The 18,763-nt window shown below is 51.4% G+C and overlaps 1 long non-coding RNA gene across 2 annotated transcripts in view; it reads right to left on the reverse strand.

The window, feature by feature from the left end:
• The window catches only part of LOC136856449 (uncharacterized), a 97,577-nt gene extending 79,295 nt beyond the window's left edge, over positions 1 to 18,282 (reverse strand). For both annotated transcript variants that reach the window (XR_010858338.1, XR_010858339.1), the window contains exon 1: positions 18,068 to 18,282. This is a non-coding gene — a long non-coding RNA (uncharacterized lncRNA). The remainder of the gene's footprint in view (positions 1 to 18,067) is intronic.
• Positions 18,283 to 18,763: the final 481 nt, after the last annotated feature.

Genomic DNA, 18,763 nt, shown 5'->3' on the forward strand with positions numbered 1-18,763 from the left:
GACTCAAACCGAGCCTCAGGGACCGCTGGGTTTTGAGTCTTCGCCACAAACTCCTGGACAAATTCGAGCATCACTGATGCCCACCCCTTGAGTGTTTAACTGTAAAGGAAAGTCCCTGTAATTCACTAATCCTCTTCACCGATGCCAGGGCTAGAAGGAAGACGGTCTTGAGAGTCAGATCCCTGTCTGTGGCCTCTCGCAGTGGCTCATAAGGGGCACGAGTTAGGCCCCACAAAACGAGAGACACGTCCCACTCGGGGGCCTGAGTTTCCTGGGTGGGCAAGACGGCCCACTTACCTTGGTAAACCGATGCTGAGGACTTCCTGAGGTATCCTGCCATCTCTGTCGCTGCTCGGCGAGAAAAGCCTCTCGCTCGCAAGAGATGGTGGATAACCTCCAGGCGAGACGAGACAGGGAGGCGGTACCAGTCTACGTGGGACTGATGAAGTAGACTGTGCCAGAGGGGATGCTCTCTCGGGCCCTCGGAGAGCAGAGCCAGCAGGTCTGGATACCAAGTGGCCTCTGGACGCTTGGGGGCCACCAGGATCATCCGAAGGTTCGTCGACACCAGAACTCGACTGAGAACTGGGCAAAGGAGACAAAACGGGGGAAAGGCGTACCACGAGTGTTGGAAGGAGTCCTCTGCAGCTGCCCACGGGTCTCGTACGACAGAGAAGGTTGGGAGCTTCCTGTTGTACTGGGTAGCGAACAGGTCCACTACTGGATGTCCCCACAGGTCAAAGAACCTGTCCGCCACACTCTGATGGAAGGACCACTCGGACCCCACTACCTGATCCCGACGGCTGAGCGTGTCCGCCAGGACATTCCTCTTGTCTGGAATGTATCTGGCTGACAGCACCACCGAGTGGGCAACTGCCCATTAATGCATCTGCAGCGTCAACTCGTGGAGAGCTCGGGAGACAAAAACCCCTTGCTTGTTGATGTACACCACCGCGGTCGTGTTATCACTCATCAACGCCACCGAGTGTCCCATCTAACGGTCCTGGAAGCACTGAAGACCTAAGAACGCTGCCTTCATCTCCAGGACGTTGATGTGAAGGTGCCGGTCATGTTGGTCCCACATGCCTGAAGTCAGCAACTCCTCCAGGTGTGCACCCCAGCCCTCCTTCGATGCATCTGAAAAGAGAAGCATGTCCAGAGGACGAGAAGACAGAGGTGTCCCTATGCAGAGGTTCCTGCCAGCCAACCACCATGCAAGATCGTCCCTCACCTCCTGAGAGATGGGGATGAGAACCAACTGGGGCTCCTGAGGCTGATCCCAGAAGTCCCTCAGTCTCAACTGGAGAGACCAAAGGAGGAGCCGACCGTGTGGACCGAGCTTCTCTGAGGACGACAGGTGGCCGATCCTGACTTGCCACTGTTGAGCTGGCTGGTCCTGTTGTGACAGGAACTGCCTCACCACCATCCTGAACGTGCTGATCCGAGCCTGAGAAGGAAAGACCCTGCTCGCTGCCGTGTCGATCAAATTGCCTAGGTACTGAGTCCTCTCTTTGGGGGTGAGATCCGACTTCCGAAAGTTGTCACGATGCCTAGTTCGTGACACAACTCGGGGAGACAATCTCTGTCTATTGCAACGTTTCAAGTTCAGTTCTTTTTGAGTTGGTTATGAACACTGATGATGAAGACTCGGCCATAGAGTAAAATAAGAAGAAATTTGTGCAGCAACTGCAAGCAGGAGCTGGCCAGGATCAACCAATCGTCGAGATACCTCAGTAGACGTATCCCGTGCGAATGGGCCCAAACTGAAATGAGGGTGAACACTCTCGTGAACACCTGCGGAGCGGTTGACAGCCCGAAACAGAGAACCTTGAATTGATAGACCACTCCGTTGACGACAAAGTGAAGGTACCGATGAGATGACAGATGAGCTGGCACCTGGAAGTATGTGTCCATCAAATCAACCGTCAGCATGAAGTCGCCCTCCCTGATGGCCGACGGTACCGTACATACCATCTCCATCGTGAACTGTGCCTGGCGAACGAAACGATTCAGGGGAGAGAGGTCGATCACTGGCCTCCAGCCGCCGGAAGTCTTCTCCATGAGAAAGATACTGCTGTAGAAGCCCGGGGACCAATCCTCGACGACTTCGATGGCTCCCTTGCTCAACAGTTTCGACTTCTTGAAGAAGGGCCTGTTTCTTCAGGGGATCTTGGAGATAAGATGGGAAATGGACCAGAGTGTCGGTGAGGGGAGGCGGTGACTCGAAGGGTAGAGAATATCCCTCCCGGAGGACATCCATTACCCAGGTCTCCGCTCTGTATCGCTGCCACATTGCCTAGTGGCTTGATAGGCGGCCCCACCAACAGAAGCATCTGAGGGGGCTCACCGTCCCTAGTGAGATTCCTCCCCTCTTCTTCTTTGCCTTACCTTTCCTCTTGGGGGGGGAGGGAAGGTTGGCGAAAGGGACCCTACGGTTCCTTCTGTAGAGGCGAAGAAGCAGAGAGCTGGACTTCACCTCGAGCACCTGTCGAAGCACCAGACTTCTTCGGAGCTGGGGTGCTAGCCTGGTTCACCGACCGGGCCGCAGGACAAGAGGGCTGCGCAACACCTTTCGTCGCTGCCTGATGGATAAGACGGTTGCGTTCGTCGGCCTTTCTCTTGTCAACCGCAGCATCCACCTCCCCCTGGGGGAAGAGGGAGGTGGAGTCCAGAATGGGTCCATTACGCAGAGGCAATGCAGCTTCGGCGCCCACTGACCTGACGATCCGGGATAACACCGCATCCCTTCTCTTCAGCACCAGGTTCGCCCAGAGGTAACAGCTTGGTAGCCCAAGCCGAGCGAAGCGACAACGACGGTCCGGAGACCAAGTAGTTCACCTAGCTGAGAACGCTGTCCGCTAATGGAGACCACGGTAGACCAAGAGAGGGTTTGGGCTCCCTCTTAGAGGCATAGGCTCCTCCAGCCTGGACAACCGTTCTTCCAAAGGGGCTGGAAGCGGTTCCTCCAGACCATTGTGCTGGCGGATCAGCGCAATGACTTCTACAAACGCCCTCTGCATTTCCAGAATGTCCGGATCTCTCAGAAGAGGACCCTCTGAGAGACGGTCATCCGGAAAGGCCTCACCAGCAGGAGAGCCCGAGACAGATCCCGTCTCTCTGCTTCGCACGACAGAAGCGTACGACCTCTCGCTCACTTGGAGCAAAGGAGGGCCGGACGCTCCTGAAGCCGATTGCCCAGGGGCCTCAGCCCCCGGCAATCCTACCGACCCGTTTCCTCCTGGAAAATCCATAGGAAGTTGAGTGGGTGGGAGAGACAGAGAGAACACTACCGTCGTGTCCGCTGGTATACCCAGTGGAGGCGACGGACCCCTCACGGTCTTCGACCCGCCATGGAGGATCGTGAGAGGGCCTAGACGGACTTACTCGTCTGGGCGAGCGACCATCACGACGATCAGGGGACGGTCACCTCACAGCTGATCCACGCTCCGACGCTGGACAAGCCTTGACACTGGGGCGTGCAGAGGAGACCAACGCAGGAGCACGGACTGCCGATTGGAGGCCACTGTCCCTATCATCCGGGGGCGTTCCGGCATTCTTCGGCGTTGAAACAGACAAAGAAGGCTGTGGGGATCCTTTCGTTGATATCCCCGACACCTTCAGGGACGAGACAACCTTGGGCACCCTCCCCGCCGTACCCTTGTCCGATTTGGGCAAGGGCAACGGTTTGGGTGGAGGAGAAGCCCAAAGGCTCCTCCCCTTTTCCCGTTCCCTACCCGAACTCGTAATGGGAGTCGAGACCGTGCTTTCGGCGACACACACTTGGGAGGTGCCGAAATGGGACCAGTCCGGGAGGATGAAGCTCCCGAACCGTCCGAGGAGGGTACCAAGGTGCCCTTCTCAGCGAGAGAACCAGCAGTCCGTCCCCAAGGGGGGGAGTGCGTTACTCTAGCAAAGCGAGTCTTCTTAGAAGGAGGAGGGACCGCCCTCCCCTTCCTAACCCAATTGATTTTAGAAGAGTGGGGGAAGAGGCAGACGAAGACGAAGATGAGGATGATGACGACGAAGAGGAAGAGGAAGACGAAGACGGGGATGGTTGACGAGCACGCTTCTTCTTCTTCTTCTTATCAATCAGAGATAAGACCGCATCCCCCCAGTTAACTGAAGACAGACCAGGGGTCAACGGAATCTGGGGCAGGAACAGGAGCAGGAGCCGCTGGTCGAGGAGATTCGAGTTGGGAGCGTCCGCTGTCGGGAATGATAGGAGATGCAGGGAACGTTGGATGGTCCGGGGTAGGCATGGGTAACGGTGAAAGCGAGGCAGGAGGCTTGAGAGCATAGCCGGGAGGTGGCGGAGTGACCGAGCAGACCAGACCGCCAGCGTCGACACTGAGATGGTGGGGTTAGGGACCTCACCGTATGCATGATGCTTTCCCACCGAAGTCACCACACTCCTCGGCAGCACAACAGAAACGGTGGCGGTCGTGAGAGCATCCACCGTGTGAGTAGTGGGGGGAGGGAGAAGTAACCCCACCTGCGCCACCGAGCTGATATGCTCGAGGAGCGACGACAAATCAGGATTGCCAACCATCCCGAGCGACTCCCATGCCTGACTCAAACCCAGCACTGATCCCAAACCTGAGGAAGAAGACAAAGGTGGGCAGGGGCCCCTCCCCTAACCCAGGGATCAGGGACTCTGGGTGAGGGGGAGAACTGAGAGGAACGTAGGCTAGGTCGACCAATCTCGCCTCCTCTGTGACCGCGGATGCAGACACAGGGGACAGGGAGGTGGATTCCATCAGGGGCAGTAAGGGGAGGCCGTTGGGACTCAGATAAGACTGAGAAGGATTAACCACAATTGAGTCGAAGGAGCTGAAGACAGCCCCTCCGACTCCTTGGATTTCTTCCGTTTGTATCTGGGTCTACGAGAGTACCTATCCCACTGCTCAGGAGACCAAAGCCTACACTCATCACAGGGGTCATCAACAGTACTATCAGGGGGGTCCTTGCTCCCTTGGCAACATTTTAAGCAAGGGGAGTGGGGGGTCGGATTCCGCACTACAACAGAAGGCGCCGCACTTTTTGTCCTTACCAGGGCAAATCCGGCACACAGGCCACGCACAAATACACAGGGGAGCAAGCCAAAATGAAAACAGGAACAAACACACCGTGAACAAGTTGAAGCTTTAGCATCCAGGAAAGTCCGAGCAGAGAGTGGGAAAACATGTCCGCTTCAGACAAGGCCGGAAAGTAAAGTGGATGCGTGAAGCTGGGCGGTTGGTACAGTGGGCTTCCCACTGTTACCAACCACCTGCCCAGCTGGTAGTAATGCCAACCGATGCCTTGTAAGTCTTTAGCGGCCAGTTCAGCTACACCGAAAGTATTCCCCATATGTAAAGGACCAAGGGTTTGTGGAAAAAGGTTGGTGTAAAAACTATTCAGACAATGTTGTCTTGTGGGGAAATTCTTTTGATCAGCTGACAGAGCATCTGAATGAAACATTTGAGAGGTTGCAAAAGATGGGTATGAAACAATGTCTCAAGTGTACCTTTGCAATGGAAATAAAATTCTTAGGCCATATTGTGTCTGAAAAGGGAGTAGGACCCAACAAGAAAAATGTTAAAGCTGTTAAGAATGTGCCTTTACGTAAGAATGTGAAACAGGTGAGAGGGATCATAGGTATGTGTAACTTCTTCAGTAAACACACTGAGAATTTTGCATTGATTGCCAATCCTTTGACTGATTTGATGAGGAAGAATGAGAAGTCTGAGTGCACAAATGAGTGTACTGAAGCATTCAAGAAACTGAAAAGAAAATTGGTATCCCCTCCAGTACTGGTCAAGGCTAACTAGTCTCTTAAGTTCGAACTGCACACAGACTGCTAGTCATACGCATATTGGTGGTGCACTGATCCAGTTATGAGAAAAGGACTTGAGACCTACTGTATAGGTTATTTTTCCAAGAAACTTAATGTTGCAGAAAGGAAGTATTCTGTTACTGACAGGGAAGCCCTAGCAGTTGTCGGCGCCTGTCGACTCTTCAGTCACTGTTTGTGGTGTAAGCCATTCACTGTAGTGACCGACCACCAACCTCTTACTACAATTTTTAAGAAATGCACCAATTGTTCACGCAGGTCAAGATACATCCTAGAAATGCGAGATTACATATACAGTATAAAGTACAGCTTAAGAAAGGTGCAAAACACACTGTACCAGACACATTGAGTAGACCTATGAGAGCAATAGCAGATCTGAAGGAAAGAGATTTACAGGCTAATGTTAATACCCAATATTTGGGGCTGACAACCAACAAGATAAAAGAAGCCCAAAGACGACATAAGAACTGGTCAACAGATGATTTTCTAGAAGGCAAGGATATCCCTCAGAAGATCCCAGGAAATAGACTGTTGAGTTGAAAGATGAGTAATTGTACTTAGTAAGGGAAGAACTGGATAAGGTCAGGTTTTGTCTAGTAGTACCTTCAATGTTGCAAGATGCAACCCATTTTGTTAAGTCTTGTACGGCCTGTCAACCGTTCAAGAATCGTGGTGAGATCTACATCCTGTTGCAGATAATGGTCAGAGAGTCGTTCTAGATTTAATTGATCTTCATGGCTATTGCTTTTGCCTGACACTAATAGTTCATTTTTCTAGGTACCTAAGGATTTAACCACTGAGAAATAATACTAAGGCAGTTGCTACTGCATTTAAGCAGGATATATGTCGATTTGGTACTCCTAAGTTGGTGATTATGGATATGGAGGAGAGTTCAGCAGTTTGGAATTTAAAAGAGCTTTGTAGGAAAGCTGGTATAAAACAAGGATTTACAATTCATTATCACACATGTGGGAATTCTCTGTTGGAAGGGGCTCAATGCACATTAAAGACAGTTGGCCTGAACATATTCATGAAACAGAAAAGGTCCTGAATGAAGCTGTGCATACTTCATTAGGTATGTCTCCGATTTCCACATTCTTTGGACGCCATCCTGTTAGAGAGGTTGGTCAGTTGAGACCACCTGATGATGAGGTAAATGACAGCAGGAAACTTGATGTAAAAGAGTTGCTCAAGAAAACAGCTAAGAGTATGACAAAGAGTTATTTAGAAGCTGCCAATATCGGAAGGAAGAATGTAACACTAGGTGCAGGTGATTATGTTTGGGTGTATGTCGAAGAACCTTTGCCAAATACAGCCATAAAGTTGAACCAGAAGTGGCAAGGTCCTTTCAAAGCCTACCAGCTTGAGAATGTGTTTGATGGAACTCTCATTACCAGAGCTGCTGGAAAACTTGAACTGTATGTTGAGAGATTCAAGTTCCTTGATAGAATAGACGAGAGATCTGTAAATGAACATGAACAAGAGGAAGTGGATGACTCTGAAGAAGTTGTACTTGAGGAAAGAGTCAGGAAACCTCCAGCCAAGCTGGCAGACTATGTTGTCCTTTGTAATGTTAGTGAGTTGTATGTCTTCCTGTAGCATGCAAGGGACAAAGCACTATTATACCAGAGGTTACGATTAATCTTTTTGGGTTTTATTGGTCAGAGTGTTAAGGGTAATGGATATGCCTTGTTTTGGGTTGTAAAAAGAGTGATAAGGTGATGAAGTCATCCCTACATACTGTATTTGATTGTGTTTAAGTCAGTGGTTTAAAGGTTGTGTTCCATTACACGAGTTGCCTTTATACTGGTAAGTAAGGTAGTGTGCTGTGTAGTAATTCATTTTTTTTAAACATTGTAGCTTACAGCAGTTGTTTGAAAAAATGGCCATAAAATTGTTAGGGAAAATGAGTAGGTAAATTTTGTGTGTTCTATACTATTCCAGGGTACAAGTTCCTAAAAACTGAACAATACAAGCAGAGTGGAGTGTGGTATTACTGAGCTATCACAGGGGTGTCATGCTTCTCTACAGCAAGGTCCCTTGCTAATATAAATGTCTGAAACATAACAATTTTTAAAAGTAAATTGTATTTTTCCTAACTATACAAACCCGAGGTCCTTTACATTAGGAGATTACTTTCAGGCGTAGGCTGGAAACGGCCGTTGAACTTCAAACAAGGTGGTTAGGCAGTTAACTACTGTCCGGGAGGCAGGAGTACCGCCTGCCCGGATGTAAACATTCCAATTTGCCTTTCGGCCCAGGTACAGATTGAGGGGTGGCATGAGGTGGGCATAAAGTGTAAAGGACCTCGGGTTTGTATAGTTAGGAAAAATACAATTTACTTTTAAAACTGTTATTTGTTCCGACACAATATACAAACCCTCGGTCCTTTACATTAGGAGACTCACTGATTGGAGGAGGAATCTGATAAAGTCTCTCTGAACTGACTGGAGTTCACCACCTTGTCTTCCCTTCCTGGTCGTAAGAGCGAGGAAGGAAAAACTGCCTCTGACAAAAGATCAGGTTGTAGGAAACGCAGGATCAGTTTGTCAGACTTCTGGGTCCTTTGCATGAGAGGAAACGTCAGTTCATGCAAAGTAGGCTAGGAAAAATTTGACGTCGGATGACAATAAGGCAAATACAAGCATTGGGTTTGTCTCAAAGTCATGGTCTCCTTCCTCCCCTTGCAAGAGGAAGGAGTGGGGTTGCTTCTATTAACCTGAACGGAAAAGAAACAGGAGCTCCTGTTATGTGCTTACCTGCCTCGATCGCCCAGTCCAGCTTGTAACGGCAGCCGTCCGCTCCCTGCCCATGGGAAGAGAGCCAGGATGGGGGGGAGAAAGAAGAGAGGCCGTCACTCCTGTGTCATTCTCCTGCAGCAGAGCACGCAACATATCGAGATGCAATCCTGAAACCAAAAGGAGATGGTATTCTTGGACACTTCTTTCTTGGTCAGCCAGCCAGGTGCTAGTGTCAAGGAGTTGTTGACATCCAGGCTGGAGGTGCCGAGTCTCTTCAGGGACCGCAGCACCTTAACAGGACACTGTAGCATCCGACATATTCTTGGATCAGGATGGACCAAGTTCGACTTTGGAGGATCAGGTGAAGGACTCGAACCGTCGTCAGGGACCAAGGGTTCTGAGTCTTCGCCACGAAGTCGGGATGAAATCGATGTGCGTAACTGATCCCCATCCCCGAGTGTTTAACATCAAAGGAAAGTCCAGGTTAGGAAGTCGCCAACTCTTTCGCGATGCCAGGGCAAGGCAGTAAGAAGACAGTCTTGAGGGGTCAGGACCCTTGTCTGTCGACTCAATCTTAAAGGCCTTACGGTGAAGGATGAGTCAGGCTCCTTAAGACAAGAGTCACAGCCAAGGCCAGGGGGGCCTCAGATCCCTGGGTGGGCAAGACCGTTCGAACTCTCTAGGGTGAGTAGAGAAACCCTCGAAAGAGGAGGAGATGTCTACTCCTTTCAGCCGCAAGACTAGGCCAAGTGCGGCGCGGTAGCCTTCAAAGCTGAAACGGAGAGAAGCTTCTCTCAGCGGAGGAAGACGAGGAAGTCCAGACTGCTGAACAGTAGACTCTGACCGGAGAGATAGTTCCCTTCGACGACACCAACCACAGAAGACGGACCACTTTCCCTGGTATACCGCTGTTGGAAGATCTTCTGAGGTATCCTGCCATCTCTGTTGCTGCTCAGCGCGAAAGCCTCTGCTTGCAAGAGATGGTGGATAACCTCCCAGTCCGTGAAGACACAGGGAATGCACTGCCAGGTTGAACCGCTGGCGTGGGAGGCTGACACAAAAGGTTGGGTCAGGGGAATTCTTCTCGATGCCTCGGAGAGGAGAGCTAGCAGGTCCGGGTACCAACTGGCCTGGGGCCATTTGGGTGCCACCAGAGTCATTCTGAGATTTGGGGTGATCATCACAGCATGGGGAAAAAATGTTGATCGAGATTGTCCCACGGTGTTGGAACAGCATGTCTCTCAGCAGCGGCCCATGGGTCCGGTATGAGGGACAGAACAGAAGATCTAGAGTTTTCTTGTTGTGCGGGTGGCAAACAGATCGATGACTGGACGATTCCCACAGGTCCAACAGCCTTTGAGTCTTCCTGATGGAGGGACCATGTTCGGTCCCTACCACCTGGCTCTGGCGGCCTGAGCTTGTCTGCCATGACATTCCTCTTGCCTGGAATGTACCTGGTTGACAGCTCTGCAGTGAGCCACGGCCCAATCGTGCACCTGCATCGTCAATTGATAAAGCTGGTGGGACACCAGTCCCCCTGCTTGTTGACGTATGCCACTAACGTGGTTTTGTCGTTCATCAGTACCAGGAGTGTCCCATCACTCGATCCTGGAACTCCTGGTGGGCCAGGAAGGCTGCCCTGAGCTCCAGGATGTTGATGTGAAGGTGCTTGTTGTCTCGGTGCCACAATTCAAGTCACCAACTCCTCCAGGTGTGCGCCCATCCCTCGGTCGATCTGTCCGAGAACAGAAGCATTTCAGGAGGGGAAATATGCAGGATACTCCTATTAAGAGGTTCCTGTCGTCTAACCAACCAGTGAAGGTCCTTTCCTCACTTCCTCGGAAAGAGGAATGAGGAAGGACTGGGGGTCTCGGGACTGGGACCAATTCCATTAGCCTCCACTGGAGAGACCTGCAGGTGAAGACAATTAGCTCTGAGGTACTGGCTTCTCCAATGACGACAGGTGACCGATGGTGGGACTTGCCATTGATGCTAGTTGCTCCTGTCGAGACAGGAACAACTGTGCTGCCTGACTGAAGGATACGAGAGTCCGAGGGGAAAGACTTTCGCTGCCACCGTGTCTATCAGCATGCCCAGGTACTTTGTCCTCTGCTTGGGGGTGAGATCTGACATTCCAGATTTACCATGATCCCTAGATCCGGCAAAACTTGAGGAGAAATCCTGTCCTTAGCAACAGCGGCGAGAGCTCGCCAGGACTAGCCAGTCGCTGAGATACCTCAGTAGACGTATCCCGTAAGAGTGGGCCCAAGCTGACACCCAAGAGACACACTCGTGAACACCTGGGGAGCGGTCGAGCGGGGTAAGCAAAGTGCCCTGAATTGGAAGACCGACTCCCGAGAACCAAGCGGAGGTTCATTCCCAAGGGCGGATGGATGGGATCTGGAAATACGCATCCTCAAGTCCACCGGGACATGAAGTCGTTCTCCCTGATGGAGGCCAGCACAGTTTGCGCTGTTTCCATCGCAAGACCCTCTGGCGAAGGAAACGGTTTCTGGAGAGAGGTCTATGACCGGTCTCCATCCCCTGATGCCTTCTCGAAGAGAGATGCAGCTGTAAAAGCCTGAGACTGGTCCGACACGACTTCTACAGCACTCTTGCTCAGCATGGCTTGCACTTCTTGCTGTAGTGCGATGTCCTTCGACGAACCTGGAAGATAAGTTTGGAGATGGACCGAGAGTTGGTGAGGGAGGCCGAGACTCGAAGGGTAGTAGATATCCCTCCGAAGGACATCCACTATCCAGGTCTCGGCTCCGGCGTCGCTGCCACGTTGCCCAATGGCTCGACAGGCAACCCCACCTTCGCACCTTTTGGGGTGGAATGCCGCCCCAGCGTTTCCCCTTCTTCTTCTTACCCTTGGTTATACCGGCATGGAAAGGGGACTGAAAGGGACGGAGTGACCCCCTTCTCAAGGAAGAAGGAGGCTGGGTGTTTCCTCGGGACCCCTTCAAAGACTGGGGCTTCTTAGGGGCCGAAGTGCCAGCCTGGCCCGAAGGAGAAGAGAGACCTGGCTGCAGTGGGGGAGAAGACCAGGAGGTCTTACCACTGCCTGGCGGACAAGCCGGTCGCGGATCGTGCAGCGTTTGTCCCACCAAGGCCCACCAACTCTCTAGGGAAGAGAGAGTAGGAACCCAGCAACGGTCCAAAGAGCGATAGCTGACTGGGAGACCAACAGACCTGGCAAGCGACAGAGAACAGCGTCTCTCGCTTTAGCACCAGGTTTGCCCACAGGTTTGCAGTCTGGTGGGCAAGGTAGGAAATGGCCCTACCTCCAGACTGGCCTGAGGAAGCAGACTCGATACTGTGAATGACCACAGATCGAGCCGGGGAGACTGCTTGGAAGGCCGCCATGCCAGGTGGCTTCCAGGGTTGCAGCTTCTTGCTGAGAGAGAGAAATGTTCTCTGGCAGACAATTGCTGCAACGAGCCAGACCCAGATCCAAACGAGTCAGGTCCAGGTCAACCTGTTCAGTCAGCAACGCCTTCCGCTGGCGTAGAAACGCTTCTGGACGAGGCAGAGGGGGAAGAAGCTTTCAAGCGAATTCTGTGTCTGTCCTTGCCCAGACACAAGACCCTCACCTGATCGAGAACTCCCTCGGCAAGCGTGGACCACGGCAGCCCCACCGAAGCCAGCTGGGTTCCTTCTTGGGTCCCCAGAAGGACACCTGGCGACGGACAATCCACAGATGAACCTGTGGTCCCTGAGACCAGGTCATTGTGCTGACGAATCAGACACCTGGGTAACCTCAGCAAAAGTCCTCTGTATTTCGGGGTGTCCGCATCCTGGGGCAGAGGATCTCGGTGTCCTTCCAGGGTGCGGTCCTCGAACTACACCTGCAGGGTGTCTCGGCAGACCCCAGAGGACCTTCCTGAACTACAGGCGTAGGACCTGGTCGAGCCAAGACAGCCTGGGTGCATACCCCACGCAGTTGACACCTGGAGAACAATCCCCAGAGTTCCTCCTCTCTCGACTCGCCCCTGGAGGAGACCGAGGGCGGAGGGGACAGGCGAGAAGATCAGGGCGCCCCACTGCCTTTACTGGCAGAACCAGCAGAGGTAGCGGGCCAAGAGCAGTCACCAACCCGCGGTGATTACGAGCCCGGGTCGAGGAGACCGTCTTCAGCCCAGGTGAAACGCAGTCCGAGGAAAGTGGAGCGGCTCGCAAAAAGTCGACCAGCATTCATCTCCCCCGAGCCAGGCTTGCCAAGGGCCCGGGACTGGGAGGAGTCAAATGCGCAGCTGGCTGGCACGAGCTTGTGCTGTCCTCTGGACGCGAGTCAGTCTTCTTCGAGGCCAGAGACTCTCGGGGAAGACTGAAGGGGACTTCTTCTCTACCTCTTCTGGCGTTCGGCCCCGTGGGGATGAGAGCACTGTCCCGGGAACCTGACCTGGCACTGGAAGGAGTGCCAGCAGGAAGAGGCGGAGCACCTGCATGCCCTGGCTCTTTCTCTCGCCCCACGCCCTAATCCGCACGGCAGAAGTGTCCACCGTATCAGACTGGGGTACCCAGTCTCTTGGGGACTCGGTACTGGAGCAACTCGCGAACGAGTGCCCGACGCGACTCGCCCATCTTAGAAGCAGGAGGTTTCTTAGGGCGAGAGCGGGAGAGTGCCGACCTTGGTCTGCACGCCTTGGCTCCCGGTGCCCTGGCCCGGAGGCCGGGCAGCGGTTCCCTGATCCGAGGATCGGGAAGAGCCAACGAGAGATCCCACTGCCTTCCCTGTGGAAGGAGGCAGACCCTTAGAAATCTCAAGGGTCAAGGGGAAGAGGTTTCTTAGGGTGGGATGGAGGTCTGACTTCTTCTCGGGACCGCAGGCCTCGGAAGGAGAAGAGGAAGACAGCAGATGGCGACGATGATGAAGATGAAGATGAAGACGATGGCGACACCTTCCTAGACCTCTTCTTCTTCTTCTTCACCATCTTCTTCAGGAAAGCAGTCAAATCCCCAAGCCAGGAAAGCAAGGCTGCCAACTCAGGAACAGCAGGAACAGCAGGAGGGGCTGCAGCAGAAGGCGATCAGGGCAGAGACGGCGGAGCTCGGGCCAGCAATTGCCTGGGCAGAGAGAGCCGCGCGTCGGCCAGGAACCAAAGTGGGCGGGGCCAGGGATCAGGCACCGCCCTCCCATGTGCAGATTCGGAGTCGGTCCGCTCTGGTCGCTGGAATGGGGATTGAGGCAGACGAAGGGCCGGGCTGGAGAGTCAGACGAGGAACCGTATCCAAAGACAGGCCATGGTCAGCAACAGGGGCAGCAACAGTCACATAACGATAACGCGTCACCATGTAGGAGGGGCCAGCACGCCGTGAATGGAGCCAGGATGCCAGGCAGCAGTGGAACAGCGTGCTGGCCCTCAGATGACGCCAACACTTGGGTGTCCAGATGCGATGCCACTGAAATCGGCATCTGGATGAAGCTCGAAGGTGGCGGTTGTCGAGTGGCTGTCGCAGTGTGAGGTCGTGACTGGGGGAGGCCAGGGGAGCCAATCCTCCAGAGCCGAGCCAGGTAGGCCCAGGTGCAGCCAGGAAGAGTTGGGATTCATCGCCTGGCTATCCAGTCCAGGACCTGAAGCAAGAGTCGGGTTAGAAATAGAAGCCCCTACCTGCTCGCGGAGGAAAAAACAGCCCATGAACGGGAAGCAAGACTTCCCAGCGCCCTTCCACAAACGATGAAACGTAAGAGGAAGGGAGTCCTCACCGTGGTAAGAGTCATCTAATCAGGCATTGGGAGGAGAAGCAACCTGAATACAAAGCCACCAACTGGAGTGCAGGATATTTCTCAGGACGACTCCTTGATATCCAGCCAACGACGGTAACGCTGCCTCTGCAATGCTCACCCAACCTGAAGGACCAAAAACAACACTCACTGATTAGTAGAGGCGTGAACACACACGCCCCTGCAAGATGTACAAGCCCTGCGTGTGGGTCCAGGTCGACCCTGGATCTGAAGGTTTACGCTCCTCCCCCCTCCCCGGGACACACGCTGGGGATAGGAGGGCTTAGGTGTCTTTTCCATTTTAAAGAAAAAAGGAAGAATATTCCCACCAAAAAAAAGAGAAAATGCTGTCAGGCAGAGAGTGGCGAAGAACAACGTCCGTAACCTCCCACTCCAGCGAAAGCAAATCTCAGTATGTTTACATCCGGGCAGGCACTCAGCATAAGAAGGACAGTAGTTAACTGCCTAACCACCTTGTTTGAAGTTCAAGGGCCGTTTCCAGCCTGGATGTAGGGGAAGTGAAAGTAATCTCTAATGTAAAGGACCGAGGTTTATATATTGTGTCGGAACAACTGGAATGTTTACATCTGGGCAGGCGGGTATCCAGCTATGTCTACCTGGAGGTAGTTATTGCCAACCACCTTGCTGAAGAGTTTAACAGCCGTTTCCAGGTTATCACTGAAAGCATGGGTTTGTAAAGGAAGGGTTTGTATATTGTGTCGGAACAACTGGAATGTTTACATCCAGGTATAGGAACAAAGTTACAGAAACCACCTTGCTCAAGAGTTTAACGGCCGTTTCCAGCCTCGCCTGAAAGCAATTCCTAAAAAAGGACCAGGGTTTGTATATTGTGTCGGAACAAACTGGAATGTTTTGGTGCTGGCAGGAAGAGGAACCAAGACACCTAGGTGCCTCGGCCCTTTCTCTCGTGACTGCTCCCGAACCACCTTGTCTCCAGACCAGATCGGCCGATATTCCACAGAATCTTGAGCACTGAAAGTATTCTAATGTAAAGGACCGAGGCAGCCCCATCTTAGAACAAAACCTCTAAGACTCATGAACGGGATCGCAACTGAGGTCTGCGCACCCCAGAACACTTCTGAAACACAAAACCCACGGCTATGATGGTTTCCTAACCCGAAGGTCGGGAAGAGCCAACGAGAGACCCACTGCCTCCTTCCTATGTCCAAGGGCATCAAGGGGAAGAAGCAGCATTCCTTTCCATCGGCTGATGGAGGTCTGTCCACCCTCGGGACCCCTTGGACCTCGGGAGAGGAAGGGAAGATGCAGCAGAAGACGAAATCAAATAAGATGAAGAAGATGGCAGCTACTTCCACAAACGGCATCCTTCACCACATCCATCTCGACATCTTCACAGGATGGTGGATAACCTTCCAAACAACAAAACCTCCAGGGTCCCCGGCAGGAACACAACGGACGCAGCCACGACACCACCACCAGGAGAAGCATGAGTCAGGACAGCCGATGCAGGAGTCATGGCAGCAATCACTAAGGCAGGAGCTACTGCAAACGGCCAGGAACATCATCTCAACAGGACGACTTCCTACATCTTCACGCCAACATCTTCTACAGGATGGCGGACATCATAAACCTCTGGGACAACTGGCAGGAACACACAGAAGCGGCCCCGGGTCAGCCAGAAGCGGCAGGAATGATCAGGACAGCCGATGCAGGAGCACGGCAAAGGTTCGAGAGCAGGAGTCATGCAAGTCGGCCAGGAATGTCACTTCCACAAAGGCCACTTCCTTCCCTTTCACGCCAACATCAGGGCAGGATGGCTGACATCGTAACCTCCAGGGCAGCTGGCAGGAACACAAGAAGCGGCCCCAGGCACGATCACTAGCTACGTTAGCGGTTCGGAAGGCAGGAGCTACTGCAACGGACAGAAAGTCATTTGAAAGTCACTAGCAACGACAGGAGCGATCAGGGCAGCTGCGGCAGGAGACCAGGAGAGCAGCCCACAGACTGTCGTTGAGTTGACAAGAGCATAACACAGGGAACAGCAGGAGCAGATGGACCACAGATACGCAGGAAGCATTGCAACAGCATACAAGAAAACCAGCAATGACAGCGATCGATCTACATCGGGAACAGGCTCATCAGGGAACAGAGTCAGAGCGATCTCGGCGTGGAAATATGTCATCTAATCAGGTATTGTGGTCGATCCCGAAGCAACACTGAATGAATGTCGGGACTGCTTCATGCAAGATATTCTTTGATATATCCAGCCAACTACTGCTGTCTGCGATGCTCACTGTCAACCTGAAAGAAAAACAAAGATGATTAGTAGTGGGAGGCTCCTCCCGCTACAAGGGGAACTGCTCTACACAGCGGGAGGTACTCTAGACGAGGTCGCCCGATCGCTCCCCCCACCCCCGTCTTCGCCCGACGAGCGAGCGAAGAGGACAAAGGAAGGAGATCTACTAAAAGGGGGGGAAGAACCTACGGGAAGAGAAAAATGGACGGAGGGGAGGCCACCAAGGGCGCCGTGGAAGCGGAACTTATCGACGACGCCCGCAACCCCCGACTCGGCCCGCAATTCTCTAAGTGCAGGCGGCGAGGAACACTCAGCATAAGTAGGGAGAAATTAGTGATGCCCCTTATACACGGAGCCCAGGTGGAAGCCCATGGAAGGAGAGTGAAGATATCGCGTCCCAAACTATATCTCCGAAAGTACAGGGGCACCTTCAGTATTTACGTAAAGGGCCGCTGGAGAGAAGCATTACCACTTGGTTACGCTACTCCAGTTATGCCCTTGGCCGTCAAACCCAAGACACAGGCAGGGGAACGATTTGCTTACGCGAGGTTATCACAAATCGTGGGTTTGTATTGCAAATATCAAACACACGCATATATAAACAAAAATACAGAAAGATCCCACCGGGAAAATAAGAGCTTAACGACAGTCAGGCAGAGAGAACGAAAACACGTCAGCAACGGCAAAAAAAAGCAAACTGGAATGTTTACATCCGGGCAGGCGGGTATCCCCGCCTCCCGGACAGTAGTTAATTTCCTAATCACCTTGTTTGAAGTTCAACGGCCGTTTCCAGCCTACGCCTGAAAGTAATCCCTAATGTAAAGGACAGAGGGTTTGTGTGCTTTGTCGGAACAAACGTAAAGGACCGGCGTTTTGTATATTGTGTCGGAACAAAGTAAATGAGGCGATGACTCCTAGCTTAACCTAACCTACCCAAAGGGACCTGGCAGGTTTGAATTTGCTTAAACAGGGAAAGCTGAAAAACAAAACCTATATAAAAGCAGTTTAATAAAATGAAGGTAGCCTCGCCTTACACAGGCTCGTACAGGCCTGGTTATGCGTCGTACCGTTAAAATAACCACTCCCAAAAGCAAATACAGGGCCAAACCACAATTCAAATAACGTCAATAACAGTTCAAATGGATAAAATACGTAACCCTCATTACATAAGGTCGGCAATCGTAACCTCATTCTAAGCACAGTTAGCTTAACCTAGAACCTCAAATTTAACTCCGTTTTTAACTGGCAAATTCAACTAACTCTGTTTTTAACCGGCAAATTCAACTTAAATCACGGATTTAACCTCCACCGTTATTTAAATAACGGAAATTTTAAAAATGACTTAATTAACAGTTAATCAACATCGGCAATCGTCACCTTAGGGCCACCGGGACCGAAATTCTCGATTAACTCGACCAAATTCAACTCGAAAACTCAAATTTAACCCAATTTTTAACTTGCGAATTCAACTTCGATCATTGATTTACCTCGGTTGCCCTTCAGTTCGATCATTCAGTCAGTATTTCCGGTCGAAATGGGTTGATTTTTGGGTTGATTCTTCGTCGACGTCGATTCCGGGAGATATTTGTTTGTTTACACTGACATTTGACACGAATCCACCCAAGAGAATGAGGTCCTTTTCGTGGGTCCTTTTTTGGGTTATAAATTGCTCTTCTCAGAGTTTGGAATTAATAAAAATTAATAAAATATAATTCATGTATATTATTTCAATTTATAATTGAGTTTTTTACTTATAAATGCAGTTAGTGAAATATTTCTGGCTAATCAAGTATTCACTAACACTTACAAGAGTCCCCTTTCCGCTTTCCACCCAAGAGAATGAGGTCCTTTTCGTGGGTCATTTTTGGGTTATAAATTGCTCTTCTCAAAGTTTTGAATTAATAGAGATTTTAAAAATATAATTCATGTATATTACTTCAATGTAAAATTGAGTTTTGTTCTTATAAATGCAATTAGTGAAGTATTTCTGGCTAATCAAGTAGTTTCTACCTTACGTGCTACGTTTTCGTAGCAGTAAATAGTATAGCGAAAATAGTGGTTAATTCGTTATAATAATAATAATGGGTTAATAATTACGTTTTTTAACATTTTAAATTAATGTAAATTAAAATAATTATTATATTATAATATTTTTATATAAAATTCAGTTAGTTAAATTATGA

The sequence above is a fragment of the Macrobrachium rosenbergii genome, chromosome 35 (assembly GCF_040412425.1).
Source record: "Macrobrachium rosenbergii isolate ZJJX-2024 chromosome 35, ASM4041242v1, whole genome shotgun sequence".
NCBI classification, from domain to species: domain Eukaryota; kingdom Metazoa; phylum Arthropoda; class Malacostraca; order Decapoda; family Palaemonidae; genus Macrobrachium; species Macrobrachium rosenbergii.